At 50.6% G+C, this 16,912-nt stretch overlaps 1 protein-coding gene across 4 annotated transcripts in view; it reads right to left on the reverse strand.

Annotated features, from left to right (window-relative positions):
* The window catches only part of MLN (motilin), a 258,217-nt gene that overhangs the window by 124,285 nt on the left and 117,020 nt on the right, over nucleotides 1-16,912 (reverse strand). For all 4 annotated transcript variants that reach the window (XM_075121883.1, XM_075121881.1, XM_048826698.2 and 1 more), the window contains exon 2: nucleotides 1,209-1,356. The gene's annotated coding sequence lies outside the window, so the exon portion shown is untranslated. The remainder of the gene's footprint in view (nucleotides 1-1,208; nucleotides 1,357-16,912) is intronic.

The following is a 16,912-nucleotide window of genomic DNA, read 5'->3' on the forward strand; positions in this document are numbered from 1 at the left end:
TCTTGTCCAGTGGGAGCACCTAGATCAGGGGTTCTCAAACTGGGGGTCGGGACCCCTCAGGGGGTCGTGAAGTTATTACATGGGAGGTCGCGAGTGGTCAACCTCCACCCCAAATCCCACTTTGCCTCCAGCATTTATAATGGTGTTAAATGTATACAAAAGTGTTTTTAATTTATAAGGGGGGTCACATGCAGAGGCTTGCTATGTGAAAGGGGTCACCAGTAACAAAGTTTGAGAGCCACTGACCTAGATCAACCCATTGCCTTTAACAATTGACTCAAGACAATTGCCAATACCATTTCCTGCAGCAAGCTAGATATTTCTTGGAGATCTCATCCACATACTGACCTACATCGATTCTGCTTAGCCTGTGTGTAAGAACCAGACCACAGTGCCACATGGTGGTGAGCAATATCAGGCCACATTCAGTGGAATGACACCACGGGATGTACATGGCTTGATATCTCCAGCTACAGGAGGCATCAGACATGCCCCAACTTCTGAAACAGACACAGGAGGAGAGTAATAAAGGCTGTACCTTTAGAGTTTGAGACCTTTTGGGAGGGACACAGTGGGAAAACAATGCCCTCATTGCTTTAAAACAAGGGATCGTTTTCGCAAAGCAAGGTGGTCTGTGGATCACTTACGCTTTTCAAGGGCGTGTTTCAGCGACTCCCAAACGCACCACTGCAAATGTACAATAAAATCTAATGCACAGAGAGGGATGAATTGGGGGGGGGGCACGTTTTAGCAGGTATGAAACCCATGCCTCTGATTATGCATCCTCCTTTGAATTGCAAGTGCAGGTCCAAGCCCTTGCACCTTTAGCTGTTCCCCTCCCCACCATGTCATGTGCAAACCAATGAGGCAGAGGTGTAAATACACTGATCAGCGCCTGCGGCTTCATTTTGTAAGCTCACATTTTACAGACGCCTGCGCAAAGGGGAACCAGACCCCGCCTGGCTGATCATTTAGGCCACAGCTAATCAAAGTGCTTGAAGGGAAGATGAAGTTAATATCTTCAGTGTCAGTAGCTTCTATTTCTGCTGCACCATTTGTTAATGTCTCATTAATTGGACACATTTCAGCATCTCCTGCCTAATAAAGAGCGTCACATTTTGTATCCTTAGGGTGACAGACTCACTCTGCATAGCAGGCTTCTCGCTGTAAGAATGCAGCAGTGGAGATACCAGTGCCTATGTACTTACATTACATCGCGACCTCCTTTGTGCTCCAAGTCAGTTTGATCTGCCGCACAGATCTTCTCATGCTGCTCTTACAATGCTGTTGGTCCCATGCTGGCTGGCTTATCCTCTGTTGTTCAGCTCCAAAAATCTCCACCAGGAACGTTCTCTCCTTCCATTTAAAAAACAAAACAACATTCCTTGATCAGTAACTGCAGGAAAAACAAAAATCTTATGTTTGTTAACCTTAGCGCTTCAAGGATTCAGCTTTCCTTCACAGCCTTGGGCCCCCAAAGCGCTCAAGAAAATGCTCCTGCTCCAGAAGATGTACCCTTGATGAGGTGTGTTAATAATGTGCCGCTTCAGATCAGAAATAAAAAAAACAAACAGATTGGGGCCCAATTCTCCTCTTCCTGGCATCTTGAGGGGTCATTTTACACCCCTACAAAGTGGGTATATGCATGCTGACAGAAGGGAATCCTGCCCCACAGTTCCTTCACTCCTGTCAATGTTTGCTTCAAGTTGTTCAGTTGTACACGACTGAATGTGAGAGTGTGCAGTTCAACATGTGTGAATCTGTGTGTGTGTGCCTGCACAAAGGTGTGCACACTGATGTATGTGTGGGTGCAATGCATGCTTGTGAATGTGTGCCCGGCTGCATGCGTGTGACCATACATGCGTGAGTGCATGCGTGTATGCGTGAGTCAGCAGTGTGCCCTTGTTGCCAAGAAGGCCAATGGCATTTTGGGATGTATAAGTAGGGGCATAGCGAGCAGATCGAGGGACGTGGTCTTCCCCCTCTATTCAACATTGGTGAGGCCTCATCTGGAGTACTGTGTCCAGTTTTGGGCCCCACACTTCAAGAAGGATGTGGATAAATTGGAGAGAGTCCAGCGAAGGGCAACAAAAATGATTAGGGGACTGGAACACATGAGTTATGAGGAGAGGCTGAGGGAGCTGGGATTGTTTAGCCTGCAGAAGAGAAGAATGAGGGGGGATTTGATAGCTGCTTTCAACTACCTGAAAGGGGGTTCCAAAGAGGATGGCTCTAGACTGTTCTCAATGGTAGCAGATGACAGAACGAGGAGTAATGGTCTCAAGTTGCAGTGGGGGAGGTTTAGATTGGATATTAGGAAAAACTTTTTCACTAAGAGGGTGGTGAAACACTGGAATGCGTTACCTAGGGAGGTGGTAGAATCTCCTTCCTTAGAGGTTTTTAAGGTCTGGCTTGACAAAGCCCTGGCTGGGATGATTTAACTGGGAATTGGTCCTGCTTCAAGCAGGGGGTTGGACTAGATGACCTTCTGGGGTCCCTTCCAACCCTGATATTCTATGATTCTGTGTTGCATTCAGCATTTTTAACTGTCCAATCCACACAGCGTCCAAGGGAAAGGGTGAGAGCAGTGACAACTCCAGTCCGAAAAAGATCCTTTTAGCAGCAGCACCAACAGGCTAATATGGTCCAAAATGCCATTCCCACCATCACTGCAGAGAACGCTACAGCTAGCCAGGAACTCGTAACTGCCTTGCCCAGCGTAACATACTGTCACTTGAAAGAGACAAAAAGAAAAGGAGTACTTGTGGCACCTTAGAGACTAACCAATTTATTTGAGCATGAGCTTTCGTGAGCTACAGCTCACTTCATCAGATGCATACCATGGAAACTGCAGCAGACTTTATATACACACAGAGAATATGAAACAATACCTCCTCCCACCCCACAGTCATGCTGGTAATAGCTTATCTAAAGTGATCAACAGGTGGGCCATTTCCAGCACAAATCCAGGTTTTCTCACCCTCCACCCCCCCACACAAATTCACTCTCCTGCTGGTGCTAGCCCATCCAAAGTGACAACTCTTTACATAATCAAGTCGGGCTATTTCCTGCATAGATCCAGGTTTTCTCACATCCCCCCCACCCCCATACACACACAAACTCACTCTCCTGCTGGTAATAGCTCATCTAAACTGACCACTCTCCAAGTTTAAATCCAAGTTAAACCAGAACATCCGGGGGGGGGGGGGGGGTAGGAAAAAACAAGAGGAAACAAGCTACCTTGCATATGCAAGGTAGCCTGTTTCCTCTGTTTTTTTCCTACCCCCCCCCCCCCCCGGATGTTCTGGTTTAACTTGGATTTAAACTTGGAGAGTGGTCAGTTTAGATGAGCTATTACCAGCAGGAGAGTGAGTTTGTGTGTGTATGGGGGTGGGGGGGATGTGAGAAAACCTGGATCTATGCAGGAAATAGCCCGACTTGATTATGTAAAGAGTTGTCACTTTGGATGGGCTAGCACCAGCAGGAGAGTGAATTTGTGTGGGGGGGTGGAGGGTGAGAAAACCTGGATTTGTGCTGGAAATGGCCCACCTGTTGATCATTTTAGATAAGCTATTACCAGCAGGACAGTGGGGTGGGAGGAGGTATTGTTTCATATTCTCTGTGTGTATATAAAGTCTGCTGCAGTTTCCACGGTATGCATCTGATGAAGTGAGCTGTAGCTCACAAAAGCTCATGCTCAAATAAATTGGTTAGTCTCTAAGGTGCCACAAGTACTCCTTTTCTTTTTGCGAATACAGACTAACACGGCTGTTCCTCTGAAACTTGAAAGAGACAATGAGTCTCAACAAGGCCATGTTAGAGAGACAAGGCCTTGGCTGAGTTGGGCTCCCGATACAAATCACTGCGCTTTCTCCAAGAGAGGCGCTTGGCACCACAACAGAGAACAAACCCCTCTTCCCAGTATCAACAAGAGACTTCTACCAGGGTTGGGGTGGGGACAGAGTCAATCCTCCACCCCAACCCACACTGGTTGAGCTCTGAGCAGGTGGTTGCCTACAGGTATGGATCAGCTGGCTGTGCCCCTCCCCATACCGACTTTGGCTTCAACACTCACGGACTTGCCATGGCCTGCCCCTGTACACCCCACATAACCCAACTGGTTCCAGTGCCCTCTGGACCTTGAATGGCAAGACAGGACGGCCCAGGAGGGATTGTGGGAAGACACTGGAGGACCGGCGGCTCTCAAGTGCTGTATTGCAGTACTAGCCTGCATACATGCTACAGATGGGTTGAGTTAGTGGGACAACCAGCCTTTCAGCGGCCGCACTGGGGACTGACCCGAGGCCCAGCAGAGCTAAAAGAATGAGCTGCTGCTGCTTGAGCTGAAGTGCGCTGGCCCCAAAGCTGGGGGCTGTACCACCACCTGTCCCCTGCAGATGGGTGCAGAGGGGGACCTGTAACACACAGTCACCCCTGGGTTCCATGGAGGCTTTAGCCTATATCTCCCGCCATGCCAGCCAAGTCATGGCACTAGCCCTACTGCACATGAGGGAGGGGGTTTTGTGTGTGGACAGGGGACAACGGAGCAGGAACAATTGAGTGAAACCAGCAGTTAATGCTCCAATGAAAAGAAGCCCCCAGTGGTGGGGATGGGAGGGGGGCAGGATTTGAGTTTGAGTGATCATCCGCTTTGGACAAGCCCCTGGGCCAGCAGGTAGGGCGTGGGTGCAGGGTACCCAGAAAGTAGGGTAGGGTGTTGTAGGCATGGAGGAGGACTCATGTGCAAGCAGTAGGATTTTAACTGCAGTCTGAAAAGGGAGAGAAAAGAAGGGCTGATAATGAGATCTTTATATGGCTTGTCACAAGCCATCGCAGCTGCTGCATTGTCAACAGGCTGGGAAACGGCTGGGAATTTTCCAGATGTCCTGACAAACAAGGCATTACAGCAAGTCAATCCGGGAACATCCAAGAAGTACGGCTCAGCCGCTTGGCATCAGACAGCTGGTGACTTTTGCAATACTTTGGAGCTCTCATTATCTCAGTTCTAATATGAAGTCTTGGTGAAAAACTGGACGCCCCAGGTGGCTGGCAGGGCCCCAGCCTCTTATCAGGTTTTAATTTCCAGGCACAAGTTGATGCCTGACGTGCCATTTCCCTGGAGCCAGGGAGGGAAGGCTTGGGGTGGGGATCCCAGGTGCAGGGCTGGAGAAGACTTTCAAACGGGACACCCAAGGGCCTTGAAATCTCACCTGTCGTGCAGAGACAGGGCCTTATATGTTGTTCCCCCAGTAGAATTGCACATTCCTAGACTGTCCCTCCCAGGGCGGAGCCCCTCCTGTTTCCTTACGTCCCACTGACTTCAACCAGAGTTGAAGCTGCTCCATGTCCTCTCCTCCAGGGTTCTCTGTTCTCCCCCAAGCATCTGCTGAAAGGTGCGGCTCTCTTCCTACTAACTCTCTTGGCTTAAATCCTTTCTTTGCTTGAGGTAGCTCCTGTCCTCCATTACAATGGGGCCAGATTTTCCAAAGAGCAAAGCCCCCACAACTGGAGCCAGCTCTCCCAGAGGACTCAGCACGCAGCAGCTTCCACCGTGACAGTGACGTGCACCCTGGACATGCCGGACTCTTCGGAAAAATCTGGCCACCTATTTAGGGGCCTGACTGAGAACTGAGCCCTTACAAAAACCTGGCCCCGGCTAGGCCCTTTGGAAAATTCCAGCCGGCATTAGCACCACATGCTGCAAGAGGTTTTAATGTCTACAAGGTTAGGAGCCTCTGCCCAGCAGCACCCCCAACCCAATCCTAGGGAAACCTCACAAGGAAATGAAAATACAGCAGCTATTTACCCCTGGAGAAGAGAAAGGTGCAGCCTGATGCAAAACAACCCTATTCGGGCTACAGCTGCTTGGCTCTGCCAAATTTAAAGGGCCAGCCTGAGCTAGGCATGCTGGGAAAAAAGTTTCTATAAAAATTCAACTCTGCATTGGAGGGGGGGAAGGGGCTGTCAGAAAAAAAAAAAGGCTGCTTTTGTGATCTGTCTGTCACCATAATTATTATGATCTGCACTGCAGTAGCACCTAGGGACCCCAGTCACCTCCAATACCTGACTCCAGCTCTGATGGGCTGGGTTGTGCCTAGTGCCCAGCCATGCCACAGGTGCTGTACAAAGACAGAACAAAAAGATGGCCCCTACCCCAGAGAGCTTCCAGCTAATAGCATTCTTTCATTACCCTGCGCTGGTGCTCTGAAAGTGAGGGATGGCCAGCACTGGCTCGAGTCTGGCCCAATGCAGCATCCCTCACACAGCTCTGCTCACCTTGGCATTACAGCACCCCCAGCTATCCCCGTCCTGAGTTCCTGGACAGCTTTGCCAATGTCCCTCAGCCCTGCCCTGCTGCTTCCCATGGTATTCCACTCCTGGACTCCCCATGCACAGCTGTGTTACTGTTCCTCAGCCCTGCCCTGCCGCTCCCCATGGTATTCCACTCCTGGAATCCCCATGCACAGCTGTGTTCCTGCCCCTCAGGCCTGACCCTGCTCATCTGCTTGGGAGCCTCCCACGCAGCCACAGGCAAATCTCATAGGGGTTTGTGTGATGTGTACATGGAGGGACCAGGCAAGCTCCTTTTCACTTGAGCCCTACATGAGGGGTTGAACCCCAGCTCTCGGGAGGTAAAGGTTAATTCACGGCTCCTGCACCATGGGAGTCAGTGGCAAAACTCCCATTGACTTCAGTTATGCAGGACCATTTTAACTCTGTCATTATTTGCACTATATTTGGGGCCCTAGGCATCATCAAGATCAGGGCCCCATTGTGCTAGGCACTGTGAACACACACACACACACACACAAAGGGACACTCCCTGCACTGAAAAGCTTGCAATCTAAATAGACAAGACAGCCAAAGAAAGGGTTATCTCATTTTATAGATGGTGAAACTGAGGCACAGAGCAAGGAAGTGACTTGCACAAGGTCACACAGGGAATCTGACAGAACCAGAACCTAGATCTTCTGAGCCATAATCCAGTGCCTTAACCATAAGGCCATACTTCCCTGCAGCCTGCCCCCCTCCTCCCTTATGGAGAGATTTCCCTACTGAAATGGTGTGCGCTCTAGTAGAGTGGAATATGGAGACTCCCTCATCTCTTTGGGCTGGAGAATCTCCCAAGCCCTGTGCCACGTGCAGGCAATACCTGACTCCAGCTTGATGGGCAAGATTGTGCCTAGTGCCCAGCCACGCCATAAATAGCTGGCAGAGGCCTGGCAGCATGATAAACTTGCTCAAGCCGTCCGTCCTCTCTCGCTCACCTCCTTTAGAAATAACAAGAGGGAAGGAGGAAGAAAGACAGATAAAGTGGCAGAGGGGAAAAGGAGCAGGTGCACTGCCAAGGGGAAAACCTCCCTGGACTATAAATATCTGGAGGTGAAGAGGTCCGCTGCACATGGGCCCCTGTACACACACTTGAAAGAAGCCTTTGCAGGAGCCACCGACTGTGCACATGAAACAGAAACGGCTCCTTCTGTGGGAAGCTTTTCCTTCCGAAGAGCTGGGCAGAAGGCACCTTGCAGCTGTCAGCATAGCTGCCCTCACCTGTCAGCATGTAATTAGGCCTTTTATTCTGTGCTTTGAGGCCCATCAAAGCCCAAACCCTTGGCAGAGTGGCTTTGTGGCTAAGGGGGAGGACGAGAGAGGGCGAGTCCAAGGCTGCCTTCGCACTTTTAAATAGAATTTAGGTTTTGTGCTCCTTAAAGACTCTTGGATTCCACCTCCTACCAGCAACCAATCCCTGTCTATACAAAATGCAGCAGCATGCAGCCGAGTAAGGTGTAGCAGGGTTCCTAGCAGGACAGTGGCAGCAGAATTTTATTGAAGGGATCTGCTCAGCTTGGCAGAGCGGACACCTTTAAACTCACAAGGCTGCAGGATGGCCCAGTGACTAGGGTGCTAGTCTTTGGTGTGGGAGACCCCTGGCTCAAGTTCCTGCTTTATCACAGACTTCCTGGGAGAGGTTGGGCAAGTCTTTCTGTATCCTGCGTGTAAAGTGGGGATAAAGGCGCTTCCCTTCCTCACAGCGGGGTTACCAGGGCAACTGTATTAAAGATGGTGAGGTGCTATGTTAATACAGCACAGCTAATTACCTAGCATGGAGGTAGACTTCCAGATTGCGTCTCAGCTGCAGGCGTGAGTTGATCACACAGAGTTAAATCTTCAGAAGTGACCTTAGGTGCCTGACATGAGACAAAAGGGGCAGCTGCCCTCTGAAAAGCCTGTGTCTTTTAAGGTGTCTCAAGTTAGGCACCAAAATCGCTTGTTAAAAATTCAGGCCAGCAACGGCAGCCACTGCCGAGAAGAGTCTTGCTTTGGCTAAGCCCGACTAGAGAATCTGGCCGCTTGTTGGCAGGTGCAAAACACCTGCAAAGATGCACTGATTTAACCTGTTCATCAGAATATATGCGCTTTCCGCTGAGCCATATTGTACGACACCCAGACAACTCCTGGGCAACAAGGTAACTCCACCCCATGCCTGGAGGTCCCTGGTTCCCAGCAGCAGAGACCTTGATCTCTTCAGCAAAAGCTCAAAGGTCTGTTTTTCAGCAGCCTCTGTAGGGGCAAGAAAGGAAGCTGATGGAGAGAGTTCTAAGAGGGAGTGTATTTCCCTGCCTTCGTGGGTAGAAGGAAGAGCCGTAATGTAGTTTATCATCTTTAAAGATACACAGAGACAGAGGGAGAATGAATTCTTCTTCATAACCAGTTCCCAGGATACTTTTACTGTGCACCATAAATTAGAATCTCTTTTTAGTTTTGTTTGATAGCCTGTCCCTGGTTGATTCAGGTGATAAATGCTCTCATTCTCCCCTAGGGTTTTAGGAACAATCTCTTTATAACTCTCCCTCTATTGCCATCTGCCCGACCTCTCTCTTTACGACGGCTCTCTACCCTTCGCTGTCCTCAGTGCCACATTGATGAGGGCTGAGAGAGCTGTAACCTACACGCAGTGATGGCTAGGGAGTGGATAGTTGCAATCTTGAGGCTGGGGCTTAGAGACCAGCGGCCGGCTGTGACCGCAGTGGTACCAGTGGTCATAGCCCTGTGCTGCTCTCATAGATTTAACTCAGCTGCTACTGTGGCTTACACAACAGTAGTTCTGTAGGGATAGTGCCAATATCCATCACCCATCTGCCACTCACAGCCCAGCTGCTGGGCTCCTAGCCACGACCCATCTTCGGGGGTGGCACGATCTCGGAGTTGGTCACGGAGCTGTAGCAATGGGAGCCCAAATACCCATAGCCTGCCGTCTATGAGGCTAGACTCTGTGCTCCAGCAGGGCAAAGCGCTGTAAAACTGCTATAACCAGGCTCCACATGACCCCTCTCATTTTCCCTTGGCATGGAGCAGAGTGATCAAGGTGGGCCTAAGGCAGGGGACATGGCCAGAATGCTGCTGCTCTCCATTAATCCCTTGCTGGCGTACTTGCCCTCTGGGGATGTTGCTACAGCTGTGTAATTAAAGCAACCCTGAGGCTGGCTTCTATCCCTATTTCTGACACTGAGCTGCGTGTGACCTTGGCCCTGTCACTTCTCCTCCCAATCTTTCTCAGTCTTGTCTAGTTAGATTGTAAGCTCTTCAAAGCAGTGACGGTCTCTCTCCCTCTGTACCCAGCCTTGAGAGACTGAGCCTGAGCCCCAGCTGCAACATCAAATCAACGTCCACACAGGAAGGTTCAGCATGCTAGTGCCAGTCCACAGCCCCAGGCTAGGAGGCTCACTTACAGCTGCAGCGTAAACACCCCCTACCCTCCCGTGCCCTGCTGCAAACTCAGTAAAGCTCCTGCCTCTGGCGTACTAACGAACTTGTCAAAGATTTTAAACAATAAATCCAGAGTCTTTGGGGATCTTGTTTTCTTTGTCAAATGGCATCTCATTGCTGGGGACCAGGGTTGTCAGTTGTTATGATGGTGGCAAACCAGAGATGAGATTCTTTCAACTCCAACTTCCCAAGGGATTTTTAAAAGCAGGGCAGCAACTATCTCCATCTCTGGAAAATGTCACAGCTTTGCTAGTTGCCTTCACAATTCCCCCCAGGCCGAGGGCGAGGAACAAAATTTTGAGGCTGCCTGTACTATTTTATCCGTGGCACCTCCCCAAGGTCCATCTCAAGGCTTTTAAGAGGGGGATGTTATCACACTAATGATGCTGTTTGGAATCAACTGGGAACCGCCGGTTGCATCCCGTGCCAATAACTGATCTGCACGGTAAGGAATAACACGGAAGGGTGGTGGGTAGTGAACAAGCGGAGGAATGAACAAGAGCCTGCCAAGGACCCCTCGGAGGTAAATGAGTGCAGAGCCTCCCCATGCAATGGGTGCACTCTGCTAAGCTCTTCTCAGACATGAGAAGGGGTCGCCCTCCACCCTGGTATCGCAACCCTGATCTTGGTCCAGCGCCGAGGGGAGGGGAGGAAGGGCAGGGCCGGAAAGCAAATGTACCCTGCATTCACCATGCAGAAGTGGGTTCCACAAGGCTGGGCCCAGCTCCCCGCTCTGGGCATTTCAACGTGGTGCATGGGGTCGCAGCCCCACTCAGGTGTGGCCCAGCAGCCCCACTCAGGTGTGGCCCAGCAGCCCCTCCATCAGGGGCCGTCGGCACAAATCTGAGTGGCACTGCCCCCCTGTGCACCGGGTTGCACTGTTCAGATTTCTGTGGCGCAGGTGAACTCAGGAACGCCCGCTAAAGCCATCCCTGCAACGGAGTGACCTTGCCTAGTTTCATCAACATGGTGCGTTGGCCACCGAGCCTGCACCGGCGGAATTGGTATATGAAACGGCAGCAGGGTGAGGAGGAGCCAGTTCTGGACCAATCAGAACAGGGCCAGAAGCTCAACAACTCTTCGCTTCCCCTCCCTGCCCCAGGCAAGAACTTTGGTGCTGTTATTTCATCTCCTCTTTCCTTTGGTGGGCGGGGCGTTGAATCTTTCTCGAGCAAAAAAGTCCCGATGTGATTCAATCTGTGCAGCAGGGACCACTTGAGGATTTTTTGGGGGGGAAGAGGAGTAGCAGCCAGCATGTTGCAGGGCGAGCCCCCACCTGTTATATGTATTGCAATAGCTCCTAGGAGCCCCAGTCATGGTCCACGACACCATGGTACCAGTGCTGTACAAACACAAAGCAAATAAACAGTCCATGCCCCACAGAGCTTCCAATCGGAATTCAAGCTCTTTCCTCTTCATCACAAAGAAATCCCTCTCTTCCCCCTCATTTTCCAGGTCTCCTCAGCCTCTCCTTTCCCTTTCCACCCTAGCAAGAGTCTAAAGATCATGACTGGGCTATGCAAGAGCATTGCTAGCCAAGGATGATGCTTGTACGTTCAATACATTAAACTTTGACTAGATGATCACTGTTTGCCTTATAGCAGCCTTACCCCTTTGGCCATCAGGAGCCATCTCTCCTCTCTAGCCCTTCAATGGCTCCTCTCTCCACACGTCTGCCTCCTTCCTGCTTGCTGGCCCTTTGAGGCTGCAGGTTGGTGGGTCTCAGCCCCATTCCTAGTAGACAGGTGTCCTCATCACAAAACCCAGCCTGTTCCATAAATGGACATCTCACAGTCAATCTTAACAGAGGCACCAGGGATGGGACAGGCCTGTGAGGATAAGCCAGCATCTCCTCTAGGATAAGAAAGAGAACCGAGATGGCTGCAAAGAAAACACACCAGCAGGAAGAGCATAAAACTCAGCAAGCAGCAGCCATTTGCAAAATGGCCTCTTAAGGGGTCCTGGGCTCTGCCAAATTTAAAGGACTGCTTGAGAAAGGCATTATGGGCGAGTGGGGGAGGGGGGAATCTTCCACTGGCAGCAAGAATTAGCAGAGGCCAAGAAGTCAGTAAAGAAGCAGCTGCTTGTGTGTGTGACATCCCAGCACTACATAGTACAGGGCTTTCCAGAGCAGACCTGCAGCAGTTTATGCCTATTAGCAGGGCGGCACAGGAGAACCTTGCCTTGCCAATGTCCATGGTGTACATGTTCTAGGGATAAAGAGAAGCCTCCAGTTTCCAGGGCTGTCCAGCCAGCACCTTCCACCAGCACTACTACAGCAGCCATTCTTTGGCTTGGTGCAGGGAACTGACTAAGCAGGGAATTTCCTTTGTTTCATTTAGGATTTGGACTCCAAGATCCAGCTGGCATGGCCCGCCGTTGGCTGCATGGGAGCGAAGAATTTTGGTGCCAGCCTTTGTCTGGCTACCTCAGCAATAGAGTCTTCCCCCAGGTGCCTTCCCCAGGCTCTGCTAGAAACCTATAATACAATACAATACACTCACTATGCTCTAGCCCTTAGAGGAGAAAGAGTAGGGGTCAGGACTCCTGGGTTCCACGCCTGGCTCTGCCATTTGTTTACTGTGTGATCTTGGTATTGTCATTCCACCTCCCTGCTGTATCAGTTTCCTCATCTGTAAAAGGGCGATAACAATACTAAATGTTCCTTGCAGGCTAAGGCTTGTGAAGCTCCGTGGCCGGAAAGGCCATGCTATAAAAATGCAGATTTGTCATTTTGCTGTGAATTCCACCGCACCGTCATGTTCCCTGTAGGGGACGGCTGACCTGTTCTTTACACTCACTAGGAGCTGGTGACCCAAGTACCCTCAGCTCCTCAGTGGACTTTAAGCACCAGAAGGGGAGGTGCACACACTTTACAAGCATTTTACACATCCGTGTGCTGAATAAAGCTATTATAATACATACTATTTATTTGCAAAAAGAAAAGGAGTACTTGTGGCACCTTAGAGACTAACCAATTTATTTGAGCATAAGCTTTCGTGAGCTACAGCTTACTTCATCGGATCAATGAAGTGAGCTGTAGCTCACGAAAGCTTATGCTCAAATAAATTGGTTAGTCTCTAAGGTGCCACAAGTACTCCTTTTCTTTTTGCAAATACAGACTAACATGGCTGTTACTCTGAAACCTATTATTTATTTGTAATCCTGAAGTGCCTAGGAGCCTCGGCCATGGACCAGGACCCCTGTGTGGTATTGTTCTAGCATTGTGCATTGTAGTTTGGAATATCTGCGGGGAAGAGGATGCTCTGCTTTACTAGGTGGAACGTTCAGCAGCTGTCACCCACAGCTTGGCTTGTTGGTCACGTTTCTTCCTTCCCTGGCCGACAGAGACATCTTGGCTGAAGGGGTTTGAGCTCGAGGGGAGGGGGGATTTCCACTGTGTCTTTTTTCAAACTTTAGCCTAAAAACATTTGCAAATTGTTTCTGGTTTTGCAAGTCCAGATGAAGAGGTGAGTTCATGGCCGAACCCCAGCTCTCCTGAATGCTGGGTCTCACTCACCTCAACCTCCTTGGCCTCTCTCTCCCCCAAGACTGCAGATGTTTTATTCTTATTTCACCTCAGTGCCACAGACCAAAGGTCACAGCCCAAAATGCTGATTGGGCAACGCACCTCCCTTCTGGTCTACAGCACTCCCTGCTGCGGCACTGTCTCCCCTCATGCACCTCAACCCTGAACCACAGCTGTCCTCCTGAGCCAACCGTGGCTCTCGCAGGGTTGCCCAATGCACATCACTCTGGATTTGCAGCACCCCCTGTTGTGCTGAGTCTGCACAACTCTGGCAATGCACCTTACCCTACCTATGGTAGTTGTATGACCCCCATTACAATCGTATCTGAGTGCCTTACCACATGCCTGCGAGGTATGGAGTGTTATCTCCATTTTACACATAGAGCACAGAGGGGCTTACCCATGGTCTCACAGGGCGGCTCTAGCAGAGCAGAGAACTGCACCCATGCCCAAGGCTCGTGCACTAGCCCATCCTTCCACTCCTAGCCCACAGCCCCCTTCCCAGCTCTGCCAATGCACCTCCCTCCTGCCCTACAGCATCTCAGAGATTGTCAGCTGTTTGGGGCAGGGACTATCTTTTTGTTCTGTGTTTGTACAGCGCCTAGCACAGTGTGGGGCTGGCCCATGACTGGGGCTCCTAGGGATGACAATACTACAGATAATAATACTTAATAAGAGGCGGACAACTTTACCAAACTTCGCAGTGGTTTAATGATCTAGGGCCTCCTCTCAGAGAGCTTCCAAACTCATGGCGCTTGTGACCTATACCAGCAAGGTGTTCCCATTGAGTATTGACATTACAGGAGACCACAAAAAGATCAAGTTCTCGGCCTTCTGAAGGAAAACCAGGCTGGATTGCGGAAGCCCCTAGGGTGATGATTGACAGCTATCTTTTCAGAAATAACAGCCTTGACCCTTATAACTTGGCTGGCCTGGAAAATCATTAATAAACACACAGGGAAGGGCAGAGAGAAATGAATCTTTATCCCTGAGAAAGATGGAGAGTTTCTGAGACCATAGCAGCCTCAAATCATTTAAGGACATTACATTCATTCGGCATATGGTTAAGCCCCATAGTCTCAGTGGGTTTATCCAAGGCTCATGCACTAGGCTCTCCATTAGGAGAGAATGTTTAAAGATGCTGGAGATTTGCAAATGACAAGAAAAGAAAATGCCCAACTTGTAGGGACTAGTGAAGCTGGGCCAACACTGCAAACGATTTCTCGGACAAGATTTGACTTCTGTTGTAAGCTCATTGAGGCAGAGACTGTCTTTTCAATAGGTGTTTGTCCAGCATCTATCCCCATACGGGCCCCACACTCAACTGGGTCCTCTAGGTACTATCGCAGGGCAAACAAGTACGTACTGAATTCATTAGGTTTCTAATGGACTGCCACTCCAATAGCACATAGACACTACAAGTGAGATCAAGGCCCAATTGTGCTAGGTGCTGTGTACACACAGTCCCTGCCCCGAAGAGCTTACAGTCTAAACGGACAAGACAGAAAGGAAGGGCCAGACTCCCCATTTTACAGACAGGGATCAGCTGCACGGAGAGATGGAAGTATTTTTCCCAGGGTCACACAAGGCATCTTGGGCAAAGCAGGGAATTGACCCAATGACTGCCAGCCCAGTGCCGTAAACACAATCCCACTCCTCTTCTCGCTATGGAACTGCTGCTAGTGCCAAATTAGAATAGAGGAGCAGGTTAAGAGCCAGGAGCATGAACAGCCGGGTGAGGGGCTTGTTTGCTTTTTTAATAGTGACTGAGTGATTACTCACAAGAAATTAAAAGGCAGGAGTTGTGCGTTGTTGCAGCACCTGAGTAGATGCTCTCCAGCGAGGGAAGGCTAATTAACGAGCAGCTCTTGTTCCCCCTACCACAAAGCATTCCCATGGACCGTGCTGCAAGCCAGGCCATGGCTGCATCCCAGCCACTGTCACAGAATGCATCAAGGCAGTGTGGAGTCACTAGGGGGAAGGGCATGACATCCCAGGGGGAAGCTTTGCCTGGGGACTGGGTGGCTCTGGGGGAACAGGCTACTGAGCTTATTGTGGCTATACGGCCATGTTGAGGCCAGCCGTGGGCAGTAGGGACTGCAGCTCAGGAATAGCTGCTGGTGGCGTTCATGAAGGGAGCTGGTCGCCTCAGCCCAGCTCCTAGTGGGAAAGTTTCCCTATGGCAGTTGGCACTAATTGGCTCCCCGTGGTGGCAATCTCTGTAGCAGGCATGGAACAGAAAGAGCTGCTGTCACCTTTCACAGAGGTGGCTGCGGGGCATGGCCCATTGGCAAGGGGCAGTGCTGGAGAAGGACTCTAGCCCCAGAGCCGAGGTGAGCAGCTGGCCTCACTGCGCTGTACCCCTTTGAGGGCGTACGTTAGCAGGAAGAGTCTCCTTTCTGCAGTATGCTGGCATCTCTGCCTGCTCCCCAGGTAAGAGGGCTCTGTAATTCTCCCTCATGGAGCAGCAGGACCCTGGGGTGGGAGAAGGGCCTGCATACACCTTGCTGTGACTTCCAGCAGAGAGAGAAATGCCACAGCAGTTTCCATGCTCCATGCAGGAAAAACTCGGTTCTCCTCACACACCTCTCTCTGGCTTCTGCCTCCCCTTCCATTATATGCTGGGATGGTGCCATATGGTGCTGTGAGAGACAGTCTTCCTCCACCAGGGGAGGTCTGGAGGCAAAAAATGGCAGCAAGGTGAAGGCAGCACAAAATCTTCTTCCAGAGGGGCCTGCAAATGCCAGGGGACCAGAGGACCACATGGAGTTAGGCTGCTGGGAGGGGCAGGCCCTGCAGGAGAAGGGGTGGGCGGGCAGGGGTGGCAGTGAAAAATGGTTTCCTACTTTTGCAGGCACTGATCTGAGTGGGTGATTAATGAATAGGATGGGGCATGGGAGGCTGATCACAGTGGTAGCTCTCCCATGTGTTAACCTCTGGGCAGGCCTAGGAGCGGAAAGCTCCCTTCCTTTTGCCATGTGGAATTACCACTCTCCCAGGCAGAGGGGTCCACTAGGCCAGTATATACTGGGGAGTGGGTTGGAGGGGGCAGCAGGGTTATAGGGGTTGGATTTGATGCTCTCATGCTTTCAGCCCCAAACAGAGGGGAATCTTGTGTTGCTTTGGACTCATGTGGCAGAAACCTGGGGAGATTTCTACCACCTTGAGCAAAAATCTCTCTTCAGTGGCTGCTTTAGTATGATCACAGCCACGTGTGAACCAGAAAATAGACCCTCCCATCTGGGGGATCTGACCCAGAACCAAAGCCATGGGGACTGGTTCTGAGGATGGAAATCAGACCCCTGACCTCCAACTGCAGTGGGGCTAGGCAATAGGCTGCACTTTTTATTATTATTATTATTAATAAATAAAGTAGTAACTAGGGATGGAGTATCACAAGCACTGACCTGCAGGTCCCTGCACCCTGCTGCTGAACTGCCCCCCAGATTGGAAGAGTCCATTTCACTTTAACCCAGTTTTTGCTAGGTACCCCAGTCCCCTAGCACGCAGAAGTGGAAGAGCCAAAACATCCCAGGAAAGGCTGTCTTCATGGTACACCCAAGCCCATAGGTAGGAGGCACGTAGAATTCCATGAAGGACCATGAGCTTCTGAGA

This window comes from Caretta caretta, chromosome 21 (genome assembly GCF_965140235.1).
Source record: "Caretta caretta isolate rCarCar2 chromosome 21, rCarCar1.hap1, whole genome shotgun sequence".
Classification (NCBI taxonomy): Eukaryota; Metazoa; Chordata; order Testudines; family Cheloniidae; genus Caretta; species Caretta caretta.